The 22,755-nt window shown below is 50.5% G+C and overlaps 1 pseudogene; it reads right to left on the bottom strand.

Moving 5' to 3' along the window:
• Positions 1 to 17,848, bottom strand: part of LOC147106086 (maestro heat-like repeat-containing protein family member 1) — a 34,503-nt pseudogene extending 16,655 nt beyond the window's left edge.
• Positions 17,849 to 22,755: the final 4,907 nt, after the last annotated feature.

Below are 22,755 nucleotides of genomic sequence, written 5' to 3'. Positions count from 1 at the left end.
CATTGAAATTCAGTACCCTGTCCCTGCCTTCTCTCCATATCCCTTGATCCCTTTAGCCTTAAGAAATATATCTAACTCCTTCTTGAATATATTTAATGAATTGGCCTCTACTGCCTTCTGTGGTAGAGAATTCCACAGGTTCACCACTCTCTGGGTGAAGAAATTCCTCCTCATCTCTGTCCTAAATGGCTTACCCCTTATCCTTAGACTGTGACCCCTGGTTCTGGACTCCCCGGCCATCAGGAACATCCTTCCTGCATCCAGTCTATCTAGTCCTGTTAGTATTTTATAAGTTTCAATGAGATCCCCTCTCATTCTTCTAAACTCCAGCGAGTATAAGCCTAATCGACCCAATCCTCCTCATATGTCATTCCTGCCATCCTAGGTATCAGCCTGGTGAATCTTCGCTGAACTCCCTCCATGGCAAGAACATCCTTCCTCAGATAAGGTGACCAAAACTGCGCACAATACTCCAGGTGTGGTCGCACCAAGGCCCTGTACAACTGCATCAAGACATCCTTGTTCCTGTACTCGAACCCTCTCGCTACGAAGGCCAACATACCATTTGCCTTCTTAACCGCCTGCTGCACCTGCATGCTTACCTTCAGCGACTGGTGCACAAGGACACCCAGGTCTCGTTGCACTTCCCCTTCTCCCAATCTATTGCCATTCAGATAATAATCTGCCTTCCTGTTTTTGACACCAAAGTGGATAACCTCGCATTTATCCACATTATATTGCATCTGCCATGCTTCTGCCCAATCACCCAACCTGTCCAAATCATCCTGGAGTTTCTCGGCATCCTCCTTACAGCACACACTCCCACCCAGCTTTGTGTCATCTGCAAACTTGGAGATATTACATCCAATTCCCTCGTCTAGATCATTAATATATATTGTGAATAGCTGGGGTCCCAGGACCGATCCCTGCGGTACCCCACTAGTCACTGCCTGCCACTCGGAAAAAGACCTGTTTATTCCAACTCTTTGCTTTCTGTCTGCCAACCAGTTCTCTATCCAAGTCAATACCTTGCCCGCAATCCCATGTGCCTTAACTTTACATGCTAATCTCTTATGCGGGACCTTATCGAAAGCCTTCTGAAAGTCCAAATACACCACATCCACTGGTTCTCCCTTATTGATTTTACCAGTTACATCCTCAAAAAATTCCAGTAGTTGGGGGTATCGCCTCCAGTGCGATGCTGACCCTCTTTCTCCTGTGGAGCATCAGGTCGGTGAGGAGAAGGCTGCTGGTGTGGCTGCTGCTGGTGTTGTTGCTGCTGCTGCTGGTATGGCTGGTGTTGTTGGTGCTGGGGCTCATTGTAGTGTATGTACCTTTAAGGGGGAGAACTACTTTTTACAGCTCCTGTATCCTGTAGTACCGGCAGTGACCACAGCTGTATATAAGCCCTGAGTGGCGCTCTGTACAGTCAGTTGCAGTTTGAACTTCATCCAGTAAACACCTGTTGATCGTTCCCTGCAGTCTTTGTCTGATTATTGAAAGGACACAACATTAAGATACCCGGATCTAACATTGGCGACGAGAAGATTCGAACCTACCTGCAACTCTGCATAAGGAGGTCGAGTCCAGAAGCACGGGCATCGCAGAGGAGGCCGTTGAGAGCCAGGCTTGGCCTTCCAGCCATGGTGGTCCAGCGAAATGGGCTGGCAACAGGTACTGCACAGACCCTTCCCGGCAGTATCACACGAAGCAGCCGCACGGGGCGCTGCAGAGATACAACGGAGACCGCAAGTATGGCACAAATGAAATGTCATACGGAACAGTGAAGTGCTATCACTGCGGCAGAACAACACACAACCATAATGATTGCTGGTTCAAGGACAAAGTGTGCAGACAGTGTGGAAAAGTAGGACACATAGCAAGAGTCTGCAGGTCGGGAAAGAAAACCAGCAGCAAGAAATCTCCACAGGAGAAGTACAAGAAGGTACATACGGTGATGGAGAGTAGTTCAGGTGAACAGAAGAGTGATACAGACTCCGGAAGCAAGGAGCTGGGTTGTCTGAAACTACATAATGTGATCAAAACGGAGGATCACCAAACTATCTGGGTGACGCTCAAGATAGCAGGAGTCCAAGTGAAAATGGAATTGGACACAGGATCAGCCCTAACAGTCATAAACCAAAGGGACGACAAGCAGCTATTCTCACATATACCCTTGAGAGATACAAAGATTGTCTTGAAGACGTACACGGGGCAAAAAGTCTACCCCAAAGGAAAAATAAGGGTAAATGTTATATATAACGGCAAGGAAACACCAAAAATGGACCTATATGTATTGCCAGATGGAGGACCACCACTACTAGGACGCGAATGGATCTGGAAGATACAGCTAGATTGGCATTCCATACAAGCACTGACTGTAGATGCCAAAAAGGATGACGATGTCACACCTGGACGACTGTCAAAAATGCTAACTGATGCACAAGAAGTGTTCCAGCAGGGACTCGGAACACTAAAAGGCATAACAGCGACGATCAAAATAGAGGAAAATGCAAGCCCAAAGTTTTTTAAGGCTCAGCCGTCGAAGCAGAGCTGGAAGGTTTGGAACGTTCAGGAGTACTGTCCAAAGTGGACTGGAGTGAGTGGGCTACACCCATCGTTCCTGTAATGAAGAGGTCGTTGAGTAATACGCCTGGGGAACCAAAGAAGGTTCGCATCTGTGGGGACTTTAAGGTGACAGTGAACCCAGTCCTTCACACTGTACAATATCCGCTTCCGCGGATTGAAGATATTTTCGCCTCGCTATCTGGAGGGAAACGCTTCACTAAGATTGATCTGGCCCAGGCGTACCTGCAAATGGAGGTGAAAGAAGCCTCGAAACAGTACCTCACGATCAACACTCATAAAGGTCTCTATCAATACAACCGGCTGATGTTCGGGGTAGCATCAGCTCCGGCTATTTGGCAAAGGGCAATGGATCAAGTCCTGCAAGGGATTCCAGGGACCCAGTGTTATTTGGACAACATCCTGGTCACGGGCGAAAATGACAGTGATCACCTCACCAACCTGGAGCAGGTGCTCACTAGATTGAAGGAATATGGGCTCCGAGCTAATCGCCACAAATGCGAGTTTTTCCAGGAGCAGATCTCATATTGTGGCCACGTTATTGATAAAGAGGGGTTACATAAGTCCCCTGAAAAGATTGAGGCAGTAGTCAAGGCTCCAGCACCGGAAAATGTGTCACAACTGAGGTCGTTCCTCGGGCTGGTGAACTACTACCATAAGTTCTTGCCGAATTTGTCTACTGTACTACACCCACTGAACATCCTATTGCAAACAGGGGTACCATGGAAGTGGAGTGACGAATGTAAACGAGCTTCCCAGGAGAGCAAAGCATTGATCACATCGAAAGAGGTGTTGGCTCATTTCAACCCAGCACTACCAATTCGGTTGGCGTGTGATTCATCACCCTATGGCATTGGAGCGGTGCTGTCGCACAAATTCCCGGACGGCTCGGAGAGGCTAGTAGCCTTTGCGTCTCGGTCACTAACCTCAGCCGAGCGTAACTACGCCCAGAATGACAGGGAGGCCCTCAGCCTAGTGTGGGGAGTGAAAAAGTTCAATCACTATCTTCACGGGCAGAAGTTCACCTTGCTGACTGACCACCAACCACTTGTCTCCATCTTTATCACAGAATCACAGAAAATCACAGAAACCCCACAGTGCAGATAGAGGCCATTTCGGCCCATCGAGCCTGCACTGACACACATCCCACCCGATCCCCGTAACCCCTACACCAACACCAACACATATCCCACCCTATCCCCGTAACCCCACGTATTTAATCCCCCCTACCACTAAGGGCCAATTTATTATAGCCAATCAACCTAACCTGCACATCTTTGGACTTAATCCAAAGAAGGGCGTTCCGCTGATGACTGCGCAACGGCTACAAAGATGGTCCCTTTTTCTAGGGGCGCACCAATATGATATCGAGTATAAGGGCACGAAACAGCATGGAAACGCTGATGGGCTATCATGCTTGCCACTGCCTACTGCGGAGGAAGCACCAGCAGTGGATCCTGTTGAAATATTTCATTCGACTATAATTGAATGCTTGCCAGTAACTAACGCTGGTATAGAGAAGGAGACCCGAAATGACCCGACACTGTCTCGGGTATATGATTTGACGGTGAAGGGATGGCCAGCACATGGCGACTCACTGTTGCCAGCATTCTCATCCAGAAGAGAACAGCTGTCAGTATGCCAGGGGACCTTGATGTGTGGATCCCGAGTGGTAATTCCACCCAAGTTAAGGGAGAGAGTGCTCAATGAGCTTCACAAAGGTCATCTGGGAGGGGTGAAAATGAAAAGCCTTGCTAGGGCTTATGTGTGGTGGCCGGGGATCGATCAGCAAATCGAGGACCTGACAAAGAGCTGCTCAGGATGCCAGAAGGTCCAAAATGCACCACCACATGCCCCTCTACACCCATGGGAGTGGCCCTCATCTCCATGGCAACGGATGCATATTGACTTTGCTGGTTCCTTCATGGACTCAATGTTTTTAATAGCCGTGGATGCGCACTGGAAATGGCCTGAGGTGATCAAAATGTCCTCCACCACCACGGAGAAAACTATTACAGTCCTACGGACCATTTTTGCCAGGAACGGCTTGCCAGAGCAGATTTGCTCTGATAACGGACCACAGTTTGTGTCCGAAGAGTTTCGAAGATTTATGAAAAGGAATGGGGTAAGGCATTACACATCCGCCCCGTATCATCCAGCCACAAATGGATTGGCTGAGAGGTTCGTACAAACCTTTAAAAAAGCAGCAAAGGCCATGTGCGATGACGACATTCCACTGCAGCATAATGTGGACAATTTCCTGTTAGCCTACAGAAATGCGACACATGCAGTCACCAACCAGGCCCCGGCCATGATGTTCTTTAACCAAAGGTTGAGATCTCGTCTGGATTTGCTCAGACCAAATGTACGAAGAGATGTTGAGAATAAGCAATTCCAGCACATCAATGAGAAGCCGACAAGGAGCTTCAATGCAGGGCAACCAGTCTTAGCCCATGACTACCGAACAGAGAAATGGCAACCAGGAACGATATGCACATGGCAGGGGCCACTAATGTACACCGTGGATGTTGGGGAGAACATTGTGAGACGCCATGCTGACCAGATCCTAGAGTCACAGGAACGAGTCAACCCCATGTCTCGGCCATACGTACCTGGTGTGGAACCCGACGTACAGGTCGCATCTACCTCAGAAACAATAGCATTGGAAGCTGATGAATCAACTGACGACAGGGTGTTAGAATCGCCTCCGCACCAAGAGCGAGACACTCGGGAAAGGCGTTATCCAGAAAGAATCAGGAAGCCTCCCCAAAGACTGAATTTATCAATAGACTATTTCCAGTTAATGTTGCATGTTAAAAGTGTTAATTGTAATTAGTTTGATATTTAATTGTTAAATGAGTGTTATGGTACTGTTAATCTAAAAGGGGAGGAATTGTCATGTATGTACCTTTAAGGGGGAGAACTACTTTTTACAGCTCCTGTAGTACCGGCAGTGACCACACCTGTATATAAGCCCTGAGTGGCGCTCTACACAGTCAGTTGCAGTTTGAACTTCATCCAGTAAACACCTGTTGATCGTTCCCTGCAGTCTTTGTCTGATTATTGAAAGGACACAACATTAAGATACCCGGATCTAACACTGATCTTGGTCCGAATCTGAGGTCCAAGGTAAGACAGCATAAGCGGCACCCATGCTGATCTGATAGATGGCAGGTAAAGTGGAGATAAGAGGCCCAATCCTCCAATGTACTGAGTGACTAGCAATGTGGTGAGAGTGGCTTCCGAGGTTGCAGAAATCACCTGCAAACTCCTGAAAGCTAAATCTCTGCACAAAATGGTGTCAGCAAGAGCCTTTCCCTTAGGCAAGGAAGGGGTAAGGTGTAATGTACACAACATTGAAGGGACTACTTTGTTTTGCGGATGTACATCCTTAGTTGCGAGCGTATATAACAGACGCGTATCGATTTATATAGTCAGTGCCGAAGTTCCAGTTACCCAGTAAAGATCACTTGAAGTTACTCTCAGTCTCTGCTGCTTTATTATTTTATGTAGTTGTGTATAGCGGTACAAACACAACAAATTGGCGATGAGAATTATGAACCTACGTCTTCCTATCCTGGCATCGCATCCAGAGGACACCGAAATTTGGAAGAAAGGAGCGAGAAGGTAGAGAAAATGGAGCACGCTTGCTAAGCTAGGCAGGGGATACGTAAGTCAAGTGAAAAGTGCACAGGACTTGCATGACGCTAGCTAATTAGTAAAGAAAGAAAAAAGGGTTTGGAAAAAAAAATGGCGATGATTGGCACAATTGTAGCATTTGATAGCAGCATTGAAGACTGGGCTACTTACATTGAAAGAGTGGAGTTGTACTGTGAGGCTAACGGAGTGGAGGTAGAAAAGAAAGCCACTGTTTTGCTGAGTGTTATGGGCGCAAAGACATACGGGCTGCTACGTAGTTTATTAACCGCTGAAAAGCCAGCAAACAAAACATTCAAACAAATAACGGACACACTCCAAGACCATTTAAGCCCCAAACCACTGCTCATAGCTGAAAGATTTAAATTCCATAAACGGAACCAGAGCAAAAATGAAAGCATTTCTGAATATTTGGCAAAGTTGCGCAAATTATCAGAACATTGCCAATTTGGAGTGGGCTTATCAGACGCATTGAGGGACAGATTTGTGTGTGGCATGCAAAATGAAAGCACACAAAAGAAGCTCCTGTCTGAAAAAGACCTCACATTGGAGAAGGCTCTGAGTATTGCAATATCAATGGAAGCAGCAGCACGTGGCGCTTTAGAAATTCAACAAAAATCCCTGGAATATTCAACTAATAAAATGTCACTGAAACAAGAAAAGTGCTATCGCTGTGGCAAAATGTCACATGACCACAATGACTGTTGGTTTAAAGACAAAGGCCTAGAAATTCAGTCGCATTTGCGCCCACTTATTGGCTATAGAGTGGTTTGCGCCGGAAGTTTTTTAGCGCCCGAAATTCAGTTGGTCCCTAACATCGGCGTTAGCCGGTAGCGCTGCGCCGGCACCGATGACGTCATCGGTGTGCGCAGCGCCCTGGATCCAATGCTATTCCGTGCCGATGGCCAAATTCAGTTGCGGCCGCCTCGCCCGTAGCGGCCGCAAACAGCGTTTGAAAAACGGTGCCTTGCAGCTCCGAGAGGCCGGCGCATAAAGGTGGAGGGGCGGCCGACCGCTTTCCCAGCGGCCGCCTGGCCGCACCTCCCTCCCCGGACTCCTGCACCACCCCCCCGCGGCATTGGTGTCTGACTCCCGCGAGCCCGGCACTTCTCCGTGGTGCCGGGCTCATTTGCCGGGGGAATCCAGCGGCGATCTCACGGCTGCAGGCAGCTCCTCCTTAAGAGAAGGAGGAGGCCTGCAGTACCCCAGCCTGCCGCACCGCATCGGGTGCCGCAGCGGCAGCTGGACGCCTGAAACTGACTTTCATCGCCCCAAACGAGGCGGCCAAACCCTGCAATAGCGCCCGCCTCCGTCTTGGGGCGGTGCAACTGAATTTCAGGCGGGCGCTACGGGAATCCGGGCGAGCGCAAAATTTCGGGCACTAAAGACCTGGCGCGGCGATACCGAATTTTTAGCCCAAAGACTGCAGACAATGTGGCAGACAAGGGCACATTGAAAGAGTCTGCAAAGCAAAGAAGAAGCCGAAAACTGATACAATAGAGTAACAAAAAGGTACATCAAGTGACTGAAAACAAGAAACCTTTCAAAGATAGATACAAGAAGGTACACTACGTGACTGGAGACAGTTCAGATAAAGAAAAAAGTGACACAGACTCAGAGGAAGAGGATCTGGCTTGTCTAAAACTACACAGTGTGAAAGAGACAGGGGATCACAGAATAATATGGGTTACTCCAGAAGTGGCAGGAGTTAGGCTGAAAATGGAGTTGGACACAGGCTCAGCTTTAACAGTGATCTCTGTACATGACTACAAACGACTGTTTTCACACATACCACTAAGGCCAACTAAAGTACTGTTAAAGACATACACACGACAAAGAGTGTGCCCCAAAGGTAAAATAAAAGTGACCGTGACATACAAAGAAAAAAAATACCGCAATTGAACCTCTATGTAGTGGAAAATGGAGGACCACCATTACTGGGACGAGAATGGCTCAGGAAAATACAGTTGGATTGGCACACCATCCAAGCACTTTGTGTCAGCAAAGGAGGACAGCAACGCCACTCCTGAGACACTGTCACAAATACTCTCTGACTCTCAGGAAGTGTTCAAGAAGGGAATAGGAACACTAAGGGCATGAAAGCAAAAATTAAGATTGAGGAGAACGCAAATCCAAAGTTCCACAAGGCCAGACCAGTGCCTTATGCAATTCGCCCTTCAGTAGAAGCAGAGCTGGATAACTTGGAGCAATTAGGGGTCCTGTCCAAGGTGGATTGGAGTGAATGGGCCACACCTATAGTTCCAGTGATGAAGAAAACCTCCAGCACAAAACCAGGAAAGCCAAGAAAAGTGCGCATCAGTGGAAACTTTAAAGTGACTGTTAACCCAGTCCTCCACACAGTACAGTACCCATTGCCTCGCATTGAGGACATCTTTGCTTCCCTGTCAAGAGGGGAACGCTTCACAAAGATTGACTTGGCCCAGGCCTATCTCCAAATGGAAATTGATGATGCATCAAAGAAGTACCTGACAATAAATATGCACAAAGGCCTTTACCAGTACAATCGGCTGGTATTCGGAATAGCATCAGCTCCTGCAATCTGGCAAAGGGCAATGGACCAAGTCCTGCCGGGGATCCCAGGTACTCAGTGTTATCTTGATGACATCATCATTACTGGCAAGAATGACAATGACCACCTTTCCAACCTCGAACAGGTGCTCATCAGGTTACGGGAGTATGGGCTCCGAGCGAACCGAGACAAGTGTGAGTTTTTCAAAAAGGAAATCTCATACTGTGGACATGTGAGTGACAAGGGCGGTTTGCACAAGTCTTCAGACAAGATTGAAGCTGTGATTAATGCACCAACACCTGAAAATGTGTCTCAGTTGAGATCATATCTTGGACTGATGAACTACTATCACAAGTTCTTGCCCAACCTATCCACAGTGTTACATCCACTAAATGCACTGCTACAGACAGGGTCACAATGGAAGTGGAGTGACAGCTGTGAACAAGCTTTTCAAGAGAGTAAAAGACTCATTACTTCAGAAGAGGTGCTAGCTCACTTTGACCCATCCTTACCTATTCGACTGGCATGTGATGCTTCACCCCATGGCATTGGTGCCGTGTTGTCACATAAGTTCCCAGACGGCTCAGAAAAACCAATAGCCTTTGCTTCAAGATCATTGACTACAGCTGAACGCAATTATGCACAGATTGACCAAGAGGCCCTCAGCCTTGTGTGGGGAGTCAAGAAATTCAACAACTACTTGTATGGTCAACAGTTTACACTGTTAACTGACCACCAGCCTCTCGTTTCAATCTTCAACCCAAGGAAGGGCGTTCCAGTGATGACGGCACAACGGCTACAGCGATGGTCACTCTTCCTAGGGGCTCACCTGTATGACATTGAATACAAGGGGACCAAGCAACATGGCAACGCTGATGGTTTGTCACGTTTACCACTGCCGACTGTGGTGTATGTAACCTGTTCCACCTTAAGAGAACTTAAGCCTGTTCCACCTTAAGAGATGTACTACTTTCTCTGGCTGCTGTATACGTAATACCGGTGGTGACCACCGGTATATAAGTACTGTGTAGTGATATTGTATTTAGTATAGTCCTGACCTCCAACTAGTAAAGACCTGTTGAACTTTATTCTTGTAGTCTGTGTCAGTAATTAATCTTAATACAACTGGAACACACAGACTTAAACAGTGGCGACGAGTCCGATTCTTACCCTGCGGCAGTTTATATCCACGGCGGCTTCGTCCACAGAACGGGCGTCGAAGAGAGGCATCCACCCTCATCACCCTGCTGGAAGACACGTCGCGCGGCAGGCATCGAGAACCCGGAGTGCAGAAGACATCCTGAACTCGAAGCCTCCATCAGCGGCAGTCAGCTATCTTCTTTCTACCTTGGTGGTGGGTAAGCCGGTCAGCGACGCGAGCAGAAAGTCGGCCGCGTTGGCTGTACAGACGGGGGGGGAGGAAGACGGAGGAATAAGGGTGGTGAGATCGATCGCGACCGGAGATAAGGGCCGGGCCGCATTCGGGCCGAAAGGCGCAGCGCGGGGACATCGATCGCGGCTGGTGATAAGGGCCGGGCCGCTTTCGGGCCAAAAAGGCGCAGCGTCTGGGGCGACTGAAGGCGCGAGAGCCGCGGTGAAGGCGAACGCAGCCGGTACTAATAACCGGGCTGCAAGAAGGGCTGCGAGGCGCGACATCGGGGAAGCGCGAATGCCCGAGGGAGCCGCGGTGAAGCGGAGACAGCGTCGGGGGAGTTACTAACCGCTGGGAAAGGGGAGCAGCAGCGGCACGCCAAACGCCATTGCAGCCAGTGGGTGAAGACAGCCAAGCGCGGGAAAACCGCCATTTTGTAGGCGGAGGATGAAGACAAGAGCGGGAAGCCGCCATCTTGGGATAAAATAAATTGCAACGATGCCTAAACATGGGAACATTGATACCTTTGATGGCGACATCGAAGATTGGGCCATGTATGTAGAACGCATACAAAATTATTGTAAAGCAAATAAAATCCCAGATGCAGAGAAAGCACTAACGTTATTGAACTTAATGGGTGCGAAGACATACGGGCAATTGAAACACCTTTTATCACCAGATGAACCGACGGATAAGACGTTCGAGGAGATTGTTACTGTCCTGAAAAATCATCTAAACCCCACGCCGCTGATGCTAGCGGAACGATTTAAATTTTACAGCAGAAGGCAGCTGAAGGATGAAAGCAATGCTGAATATTTAATGGAATTGCGTAAGCTAGCAAGGTGCTGTCAGTTTGGAACGGGACTGGCAGACGCGCTAAGAGATAAATTTGTGTGTGGATTATTAAAAGAAGATACACAAAAGCGACTGCTCGAGGAGAATGAGCTGACGCTTGAGAAAGCGGTCACTATGGCAGCAGCACATGAAGCCGCAGCGAGAGGCACGGCAGTAATGCAGCTACGGTCACCGGAACTCAGTACAAATAAATTGGGTTTGAGTACTGTAAAATGTTATCGTTGTGGAAAGACAACACATGATCAGAACCAGTGTTGGTTTAAAAACCAAGAATGCAGAACGTGTGGCAGGCTTGGCCACATAGCTAAAGTATGCCGGTCAGGAAAGAAGACCAGCAACAAAAAGTCACCGCAAGGAAAATACATAAAGGTGCACAAGGTGATAAAGACCAGTTCGAACGAACAGAAGTCAGATTCAGACGCTAGCAGTAATGAACTGGGTAGCTTAAGAGTACACAACGTTGGTAAGGATGCAGATCTCCAGACAATTTGGGTCACTCTTCAGATAGCAGGAGTCCAAGTAAAGATGGAATTGGACACTGGATCGGCATTGACGGTCATGAATAAGAAAGATTACAAAAGGTTATTCCAACATATTCCCCTACGGGATACGGAGATTATATTGAAAACATACACGGGGCAAAGAGTGTACCCCATCGGAAAGATAGAGGTAAAAGTGGTCCACAAGGGCGAAGAAAGCCAAGTGCTACCTGAAGGAGGTCCACCACTACTGGGACGGGAGTGGATTAGGAAAATGAATATGGACTGGCACTCCTTAAAAGCACTAACGGTAGATTCCGGGGTAACAGATGTCAAACCTAAACGATTGTCCAAAATATTGGATGATGCTAAAGAGGTGTTCCAGCAAGGACTGGGAACACTGAAAGGAATTACGGCAAACATCAAGATTGATGAACATGCACAACCAAAATTTTTCAAAGCCAGACCGGTACCCTATGCAATACGACCTACTGTAGAAGCGGAACTGGAAGCGCTAGAACGTTCAGGTGTACTGTCTAAGGTAGATTGGAGTGAGTGGGCTACGCCCATTGTTCCCGTTATGAAACGTCCTTCGAGCAACAAGCCAGGAGAACCAGGGAAGGTTCGCATCTGTGGAGATTTCAAGATCACCGTTAATCCGGTGCTTCACGCGGTGCAGTATCCGCTTCCGCGGATTGAGGATATTTTTGCTTCGTTGTCTGGCGGGAAACACTTCACCAAGATAGACCTGGCGCAGGCGTACTTGCAGATGGAGGTTGAAGAAGAGTCACGCCAGTACCTCACGATCAACACGCATAGAGGTTTGTACCAGTATAATAGGCTGGTTTTTGGAGTGGCATCGGCTCTGGCAATTTGGCAGAGGGCCATGGAGCAGGTATTACAGGGAATTCCAGGCACACAATGTTACCTGGACGATATTCTGATTACAGGTGATGGTGATGAAGAACACCTCGCAAACTTGGAACTGGTGCTCAACAGACTGAAAGAGTATGGACTTAGAGTTAATCGGCAGAAATGTGAGTTCTTTCAGAAGCGGATCTCGTACTGTGGTCATGTCATTGACCTGGAGGGGCTTCATAAGTCTCCTGACAAGATAGAGGCAGTTGTAAAGGCTCCCGCTCCGGATAATGTCTCTCAGTTGAGGTCGTTTCTGGGATTGATTAACTATTACCATAAGTTTCTACCGAATCTATCCACGGTACTGCAGCCGCTGAACGCTCTTTTACAGAAGGGGGTACCATGGGAATGGAGCGAAAACTGTAAGAAGGCATTTCGCAAAAGCAAAGAATTGGTCACCTCAGAGGAAGTGTTGGCTCACTTCAACCCGACACTGCCTATTCGGTTGGCTTGTGATGCTTCTCCATATGGTATTGGGGCAGTACTCTCACACAAGTTGCCAAATGGCACGGAAAGGCCAGTCGCGTTTGCATCCAGATCATTGACCTCCGCTGAGCGCAACTATGCGCAGATCGATAGGGAGGCTCTCAGCCTTGTATGGGGAGTGAAGAAGTTTAATCATTACCTGCAGGGCCAAAAATTCACACTTCTGACAGGCCATCAGCCGTTGGTATCCATTTTTAACCCTAAGAAGGGTGTTTCGGTGATGACAGCACAGCGACTCCAGAGATGGTCCCTTTTCCTAGGGGCACATCAATATCAAATAGAATTCAAAGGTACAAAGCAGCATGGCAATGCTGATGGGCTGTCGCGCCTGCCACTACCTGAAGCAGAAGAGACGACGAAAGTTGACCCTGTTGAGTTATTTCATTCGACCATCATCGAGTGTTTACCAGTCACCAATGCAAGTATTGAAAGAGAAACCAGGAACGACCCGACACTGTCCCGAGTTTACGAGGTGACAGTGAAGGGATGGCCAACACATGGTGATCCTCTGTTACCGGCATTCTCGGCAAGGCGAGACCAGCTGTCCGTCTGCCATGGTACTTTGATGTACGGGACAAGAGTGATTATTCCTCCCAAGTTACGGGAAAGAGTTCTAAAGGAACTGCATGAAGGTCATCTGGGGGGAGTTAAGATGAAAAGTCTTGCTAGGGCTTATGTATGGTGGCCGGGCATTGACCAACAGATAGAGGAGTTGACAAAAAGCTGCGCTGGGTGCCAAAAAGTGCAAAATGCACCTCCGATCGCACCGCTACACCCATGGGAATGGCCTTCAGCCCCATGGCAACGCGTACATATTGACTTTGCTGGTCCATTCATGGACTCCATGTTCCTAATTGTGGTGGACGCACATTCCAAATGGCCAGAAGTGATCAAGATGAATACCACTACTTCAGAAAAGACAATTGCGGTGTTAAGAACAATATTCACAAGGAACGGATTGCCAGAACAGATATGTTCGGACAACGGACCACAGTTCGTGTCGGAAGAATTCCAAAAATTCTTAAAGAAGAATGGGGTGAAACATTATACCTCTGCCCCATATCATCCGGCGACAAACGGGTTGGCCGAGAGATTTGTCCAAACATTCAAAAAGGCAATAAAGGCCATGAACGATGATCAGATTCCGTTACAACACAAGGTGGACAATTTCCTAATGGCATATCGAAACGCCGCTCATGCAGTGACTAACCAAAGTCCTGCCATGATGTTTTATAACAGGAGGTTGCGGTCCAGGTTGGACTTGTTAAAACCAAATGTGCGGAGGGAAGTGGAAAACAAACAGTTCCGGCATATTAATAACAAGTCCACTCGAAGTTTCGACGTAGGACAACCAGTGTTGGCAAGGGGCTATGGAAACGAAAAATGGCAGTCCGGAACAATTCGGGCCAGACAAGGACCTCTGATGTACACAGTAGATATTGGTAACAATGTGATAAGGCGTCATGCGGATCAACTGGTAGAATCAAGAGCAAGGGTCGAACCCATGGTTGCGACAGAGACAACTGTGGAAGACGTTAATGAACCTGAAGCATCTACCTCGGCAGGGACTGTACCTGATGATGACGTCCAATACATAGGAAACCAACAAGAAGAGTCACCTCAGCAACAAGAATCAGAGACCACTGAAAGGCGTTATCCAAACCGAATCAGAAGGCCTCCTGAGAGACTGAACCTTTGAACTGTTAATAACATATATACATATATAACTTCAGGTATAATGTTGTGTTAAATGGGGATATGACTGTTAAGCTAAAAAGGGAGGATTGTGGTGTATGTAACCTGTTCCACCTTAAGAGAACTTAAGCCTGTTCCACCTTAAGAGATGTACTACTTTCTCTGGCTGCTGTATACGTAATACCGGTGGTGACCACCGGTATATAAGTACTGTGTAGTGATATTGTATTTAGTATAGTCCTGACCTCCAACTAGTAAAGACCTGTCGAACTTTATTCTTGTAGTCTGTGTCAGTAATTAATCTTAATACAACTGGAACACACAGACTTAACACCGACCTCAGAGAGAACTACAACAGTTGACTCAGCAGAGGTATTTCACACAACAATAGTTGAGCAGCTACCAGTGACAAACTCCCTCATTGAAAGAGAAACACGCAATGACCCTACATTGTCAAAAGTTTATGACATCGCTGTGAAGGGATGGCCAGCGCATGGTGACTCATTGTTTCCAGCATTCTCAGCTAGGAGGGAGCAGTTATCAGTGTGTCGGGGAACACTGATGTGCAGCTCACGAGTTGTGATTCCTCCCAAGCTTCGTAACCGAGTGCTAGATGAACTGCATGAAGGCCACTTAGGTATGGTAAAGATGAAAAGCCTTGCCCGTGGTTACATGTGGTGGCCGGGAATTGACAAACAGATCGAGGACCTGACAAAGAGCTGCTCAGGATGTCAAAAGGTCCAGAACGCACCACCACAAGCCCCTCTCCATCCATGGGAATGGCCCTCATCACCATGGCAACGTGTGCACATCGACTTTGCTGGACCATTCATGGACTCCATGTTCTTGATTGCAGTCGATGCACATTCCAAATGGCCCATAACCACATCTGAAAAGACCATTTCAGTTCTGAGGACCATGTTCGCTAGAAATGGCCTACCAGAACAAATCTGCACAGACAATGGACGACAATTTGTCTCTGACAAATTCCAAGGTTTCATGAGGAAAAATGGAATCAAGCACTACACATCTGCCCCGTACCATCCAGCTACAAATGGCTTGGCAGAAAGATTCGTACAGACTTTCAAGAAGGCCATCAAAGCAATGTACAGCGAGAATCTACCACTGCAACACAAGATAGACAATTTTCTCTTTGCTTATCGGAACGCAGTACACGCAGCCACTAATCAGACTCCAGCGATGATGTTTCTGAACAGGAACCTGAGATCTCACATGGACCTTCTTAAACCGAATGTACGTCGTGATGTAGAGAACAAACAGTTCAAACATTTGAATGCTAAGCTAACAAGAAGCTTCAGTGTGGGACAGTCAGTTCTTGCTCGTGATTTCCAGACGGAAAAGTGGCAACCAGGGACAATATCCACAAGAGAGGGACCACTGATGTATACTGTGCATGTGGGAGAGAACGTTTTGAGACGTCATGTGGACCAAATTCTGGATGTTCAGGTGGAAAACACCCCTATACCTCGCCCAGACTCACCTGACATGGAAACAGACACTCCTGATTCATCAGCATCAGCACCAGCCTCATCCACAGCTGAGAGCTCTACCTGTGCTGATAGCTCTCTTGATGCACCTGTACCTGTACAGTCTCATTCCCCAAAGCAAAAGAGTCTGGAGAGACGTTACCCAGAGAGGCAGAGGAGGCCTCCCCAGAGACTTGACTTGTAAAAGGGCTGTTGACAAAATAATTTGAATTTTGTTACTTTTAAGAAAACAAAAAGGTTACTGTAAAGACAGGCTCTGTATGTTAATTGTAGAAATTTTGCGTTAATATACTATTAAACTAAAGGAGGGGGAAGTGTAATGTATACAACATTGAAGGGACTACTTTGTTTTGCGAATGTACATCCTTAGTTGCGAGCGTATATAACAGACACGTATCGATTTGCATAGTCAGTGTCGAAGTTCCAGTTACCCAGTAAAGATCACTTGAAGTTACTCTCAGTCTCTGCTGCTTTATTATTTTATGTAGTTGTGTATAGCGGTACAAACACAACATAAGGTGTAAGGCATTTATGTGTTTTCCAGCTGTCACTTAATGAACTCACACAATGGCCACTGACCTTCTGCCTCCCCTTCACAGGCGAGGTTCCCGACATGTGTGAATCCCATGTGCAATCAGTTAAAGTTCAAACCTGACGTTAAAAAGGCAGTTAAGGACCTGTATACGAGCAGTTAACTACCTCAATTACGCCTGCTTCTCCCGACCGGGCCTGTGGCGCCCCTCGAAACATGCCCCAGTGAAAGCTGGAAGTCAGCGGGACGACGGCATGTTCCCGACGCGCTGTCAATTTCATCGCTTTCAACTGCTGACCCGCTCCCAAACCCACACGCTCTCCCATGTGAAAATTCCGGCCTTCATCTCTATGGCAACATCCAGTACCCGGCACTGTCACTCTGTGATGGAAAATTGCCCTGGTTGCTTCTTGTAGAGAGAAAGGGTGCCTGAAACTAACCTGGGCAGCTCTTCCTCTAGTGTGTCCTTGGGCAGCAGGGAGATGACATAGCCTAGAGCTTCTACTATTGGGATCTTCAATTCAGAGGACTCCTTCTCGAGCTGCACCTTGAATAACAGAATATAGTGAGCATTGGTCTCGGTGGAGAAAGACTCTTTAGTCACTTTAGGGTCTGAGACTTTCTCTGCATTTCCCAGATAGATCAGGTGCTTTTGCGAAAACTTCCCAGTGCGGAGGCAAATGCAGACTTCAGTTCAGCCTGGTTAACTCCAATAAGTACTGGAATCATGGTCCCTAAAATAGATTTTAGTAAATGCACCATGCCGTACACATTTTCCGTTGACATTTTTGTTAATGTCTTCACCATGTACACATACGGAAGGTGCCCTTGTTTGAAACTCTTTGTTGTCAACTGGACAACTTCATTACTGAACCTGAAGCTCATGGCAGCCAGGAGATTGCTGGCAGCTTGCTGGCTGTCAACTTGTGCTCCTGTTAATATCGTCATCCACAGTGCAGCCAAAGAGGTAACTTTCTCCACTAGTGCTTGGCTAATTTGATCAAGGGTGTCCTTGATAATCATCGCCGTGCTCTCCAATACTACTACCCCCTGTGGAGCTGTCTGCATGGTGTGGTGGCACAGATAGTCATGGCAGCTCATTCACACTATTTCTGGGTGCTGTCATCCCAGTGTCTGGAGGATCTTTGATATTTTCTGCTGACAACTTTCATCTTCCTCAGCTATCATCTTCTTGAGGGCCATTGAGAATGATTCCACATTGAGGTACATTTTAGCAGAACCCAGTGGAAATTTAGAATTTCTCACTTCAGTATCGTTGTTACTGCCTTCTCACTAGGCTGTCCGATACTCTCTCAGTAGCTCTGTCCTGTTCTTTACTCTAAATTCTACTACTCTTCAATATGAAGAAACATTTTAACCAAATAATTTCTGAGTAATGACCAATTAAAGACTGTCTGTGTTTGTAGTGTCCGCGCCTTAATAATACACGGACTGCAGGAGAACAATAAAACAGGTATTTACTGAACAGAGGGTACTCTTTTTGTTTGGACCCAAAAAAAAAAACCCAATTGAACTGTAAACAAACAAAAGTTCAACTAAAACTTAACAAATCAAATTAAAATTTGGTTTTCCGGGTTGATAATGCACTCCAGTCCCCGCAGCGCCCACCGGTCGCGGAAATACTCAAGCGCGCCGGCGGACACCGCGTGCTCCATCTCCAGGGCCACCCGGGTGCGAACATGGCCGCGGAAGAGAGGCAGGCAATCCGGCTGGACGACCCCCTCGACCGCCCGCTGCCTGGACCAATTGATGGCTCTTTTAGCCAGGCCCAGGAGCAGGCCCACAAGGAGGTCCTCCAACCTGTCTGCTCCCCTCCGCACCGGGTGACCGTAGATCAAGAGCGTGGGACTGAAGTGCAACCAAAAATCGAGGAGCAGCCCCTTCAAGTAGTGAAAGAGGGGCTGCAACCTCTCACACTCCATATAAACGTGAAACACGGACTCCTCCAGGCCGCAAAAAATGCAGGCGGCCTGGGAGTCCGTGAACCTACTTAAAACCTTATTGCACGGGACCGCTCCGTGCAACACCCTCCAGGCCAAGTCCCCGATGGAACAAGGGAGGACTCCTGCGTAGAGAGCCCTCCATTGGGGTCCTCCGCCACCGCCAGTTGGCAAGACGCCACGCCAAGGCGTGTCAGGACGGTAGACGAAGATGGCAAAGTGGAGAGTGTGCAGGAGCAGCCCGTACAGGAAACCCCTCCGCGCGGAATGAAAAGGCACGGAGGGTATTTCCTCGAGACGGCTCAAGTTGTGAGGCGCCGGTTCCCGAGGGGAGTTTCGGGGCCGGGTGCCGACGAGGAAACCCATCCGAACGGGGGTAAGCTCGGACGGGATCGCCCCACGTGCTTGAGCCGCCTCGATACACCTAGTGGAATCGGGGCCCAGTGCCGCTTTCACCGATTCGATGGCTTCGACCGCGAGCCGGACGTTGGCCCAGGACAGATGCCGCGCCAGCTCCTCCGGCGCCATCCAGCCCGCTCCTCCGCCATTGAGCAGGTCCCCGGCTCTGGTCACCTTGCCAGGCACAGCCCTGCCCTCCGCCAGCCGCCCGAACCTGCGTTCGTGGAGGTGCGGATTCCTGAGCAGCGGCTCCCGAAGGAGAGCCGCCGCTCCTGACGGGGGAGAGCTCCGCCTGGAAGCGACGTAGTTCCAAACCCATAGTAGTTCCTGGTAGAAGACAGGCAGCTCCCGCAGGCCGGCACGCCTGCTGCCCACTTTCGCAAACAGGAGCTGCGTGTCGTAATTGAGGCCGTGCAGCTGGCGGAAGAAAAACGTCGCCAGCGCACACCATCTCGGAGGATTCTCGACGTACAGGTATCTCTGCAGCGTCTGAAGATGGAAAGTCACAGCCTGGGTGCGAAGGCACACCAGCGCCTGACCGCCCTCCCTAAGCGGGAGACATAGAACCGCGGCAGAGACCCAGTGCTTCCTTTTGTCCCAGAAGAAGTCAATGAGCTTCTTCTGCATCTTGCCGACAAATGCAGGGGGAGGGATCAAAGTGACCAACCGGTACCACAACATGGCGGCCACCAGCTGGTTTATGACCAGCGCTCGACCCCTGTAGGACAACACTCGGAGCAGTCCTGTCCAGCGTCCTAGGCGAGCGGTGATTTTGGCCTCCAGCTCTTGCCAGTTCGCCGGCCAGGCGTCCTCGGCATGACTAAGGTAGACTCCCAAATGCGTCCCGAACCCGAATGCGCGCAGAGTACCGAAGAGATACTCATGATCCACCCTGTCGAACACCTTCTCCTGATCCAGGGAAAGGAAGGCGACCGACAGACCAGCCCTCTGGTGGTGCTGGACCAGGTCCCGGACCAGATGGATGTTATCGTGGATGGTCCGGCCCGGGACCGTGTAGGACTGGTCGGGGTGGATCATGTGGGCCAGCACGGTGCCAAGGCGAGCAGACATGGCCCTGGCAAAGATTTTATAGTCCGTGCTGAGGAGGGAGACCGGGTGTCAGTTCTTAAGGAGGCGGAGATCGCCCTTCTTAGGCAGCAGGACAATGACCGCTCTGCGCCAAGAGAGGGGCATCTCCCCGGTCGCCAAACTTTCCCCCAGGACCCGCGCGTAGTCGCACCCCAAGACGTCCCAGAATGCCCTGTGAAACTCCACGGTCAGCCTGTCCAGCCCCGGAGACTTTCCCCTAGAGAGCTGGTGGAGGGCGCCGGTCAGCTCCGCCAGGCGTCCAATTTTTCGGCGCCCTCCGGGCTGACCTTCGGCAGGTCCTCCCACAAAACTCTGCATGCATGCATCCTCGCTGGACAGATCCGGAGAGAACAGAGCCCCATAATAGGCGCGGGTCTCCGCACTGATTCCCTCCGGATCCGAGACCAGTGATCCATCATCGGCCAGCAGCCCCAAGAGCTGCTTACGGACCCCCCGTCTTTTCCAGCGAGTAGAAGAAGGGGAGCCGCGGTCCAGGTCCCGCAGGAGCTGGATCCGTGACCTCACGTACGCGCCTCGGGACCCAACGAGCTGCAGGTCCTTCAGCGCGCCCTTCTTCTCTTCGTACACCTTCCGCAGGGCCGGGTCCTCGACGACCTGACCGAGACGGGACTCCAGGTCGAGCACCTCATTCTCCAACCGCCCGACCCGGGCCTCCCGCCTCTTGGTCGACCCGTTTGCGTACCCCTGGCAGAAGAGACGGATGTCAGCCTTGCCCACGTCCCACCATAGCCTCAAGGAGGGGAAGCCCCCCCGCTTCCTTCTCCAGTCGGCCCAGAACTGACGAAATGAATCCCGGAACCGCGCGTCCTCCAGCAGCAGGTTGTTAAAATGCCAGTACGCGGACCCCCCCCCCCGGCGCGCGCAGCGGAGTGAGCTCCGCCCACACCAGGTGGTGGTCCATGCATGGCACCGGCCGCATGGAAGCCGCTGGAACACAGGAGACGTACGCCCGGGAAATGTAGAGGCGGTCGATTCTGGACCTTCCTCCCCCAGACCTCACGCTAGTGAAGGCGCTGGAGTCGGGGTGGAGATTTCGCCAGACGTCCAGCAAGTCGAAGGACCCGACCAGGTCCCTCAACTTCTCCATCGCCGCCGGGCTTCACGGGGGACCCGAACGGTCCCTCGCATCGAGGGTGCAGTTAAAATCCCCCCCGAGGATGACGCACTCGCCCGCGTCGACGGAGCCCAAAAGAGCGGACAGTTCTTCGAAGAAGCGCACTTGCTGCGCACCGGTCTGAGGGGCGTACACGTTCACTAGATGGAGCGGCACGCCCCCCAGACGAACAGCGACCTGGAGCAAGCGGCCCGGCACGTGCTCCTTGACCCCCAAGATCTCCGGCTGAAAATGCAGGGCCAGCAAGATAGCCACCCCGCTAGAATTGTTGGAGAGGTGACTCATGCTGACCCCTCCTTGCCACTCCAGGAGCCACGTGGCTTCGTCTCCCGGAACGGTGTGGGTTTCTTGCAGGAAACACACCGCATACTTCCCGTCCCGAAGGACCGAGAAGTTGTTGAATCTGCGACGCGCCTCCCTGCTGCCGTTGATGTTGAGGCTGGCTATGGTTATCTTCATGTCAGAAGCATAGTGCAACCTCCACCTACACCTAACGGGCGGAGGGAGCGCAGCCGCTGGTCAGCCGCCACTTCCTCAGCAGCCCAGTGAGAAACGTTCTGAGCCAACGCAGCTCGAGCGGGTCCACGCCCTTGTCCGCGCCCATGATTTTAACGGCGGCGCGGACGGACACGATGAGCAGCGCCAGCTCCGACCACCTGTCGAGGGCCAGCCGGATCTTATTTTGCCGACCCTGGCACGTGGCCATAAAGTCCCGGAGTTCCCTTACGGGAATGAGGAGAGACTCGGCGAGGGGCACGAGGTCATCCAGCGCCTCGTTGACGGTTGTGTCCAAATCGTCCTCTGTGCCCATCACCGAGCCCCCATCCTCATCCAGGGGGTCGTCACCAGCGGCCGACCCGTCCATTGCGCAGTGCGCAGCGAACGGCTCGGCCGCACCAGCCGGCCCCGCCTCCGCCCAGATCCCAACCCCAGGATCGGCGGCAGAGGATTCCTCCCTGGGCTCCTCTAGGGGCGCCGGGCTAGAAGACGGCGGCGGTTCGGAGTCCCCCCCCCCCGCCTCAGACGCCAGAACGACCGGCGAAACCGAGGAGAGAACAATTCCCAGCTCCTCCAGTACGTCCGGCACCAGAGACGCAGCCAGGGGGCCATCCTCCTCCCCGCCACCAGCCTCCGACCCAGCGCGTGGGGTGTTTGCAATTAAAACCTCCACTGGGATGAGCAGCCCCTGGGAGATGTCTGGGTCGCATTGGGCGAGCTCATTTTCCTCGAGCTCGCCCGACCCAGACCCCAGGCCGCCCGACCCGGCGAGGGGTAACGGCACCGATAAAATGTCAATCACCGCCGCGGGTTGTCCCGCGCCCACCCCCACGGGCAGGGTCTCGTCCCCATCCCCGGGAGGCACGTGCCGGACAGACCCATTTGCCTCAGCCTCCCGAGGGACAGGCGACCCCTGCCGATCGCCGGTGGTAATGACAGCGGGGGGGGGGGGGTGCGCAGTACCCAAGGCGGGCGACGAATCCCCCTGCTCGGAGGGACCTTCCTCCTCCCGGTCCTCCTCCTCTTCCAGGGGGTCGCGCCTTCTTTTTAACGCG

The sequence above is a fragment of the Somniosus microcephalus genome, chromosome 16, assembly GCF_052327205.1.
Source record: "Somniosus microcephalus isolate GS21.2 chromosome 16, FLI_Smic_1.0, whole genome shotgun sequence".
NCBI classification, from domain to species: domain Eukaryota; kingdom Metazoa; phylum Chordata; class Chondrichthyes; order Squaliformes; family Somniosidae; genus Somniosus; species Somniosus microcephalus.
Note: the sequence above shows the minus strand (reverse complement) of the source record. Positions and strands in the feature narration are given on the sequence as shown.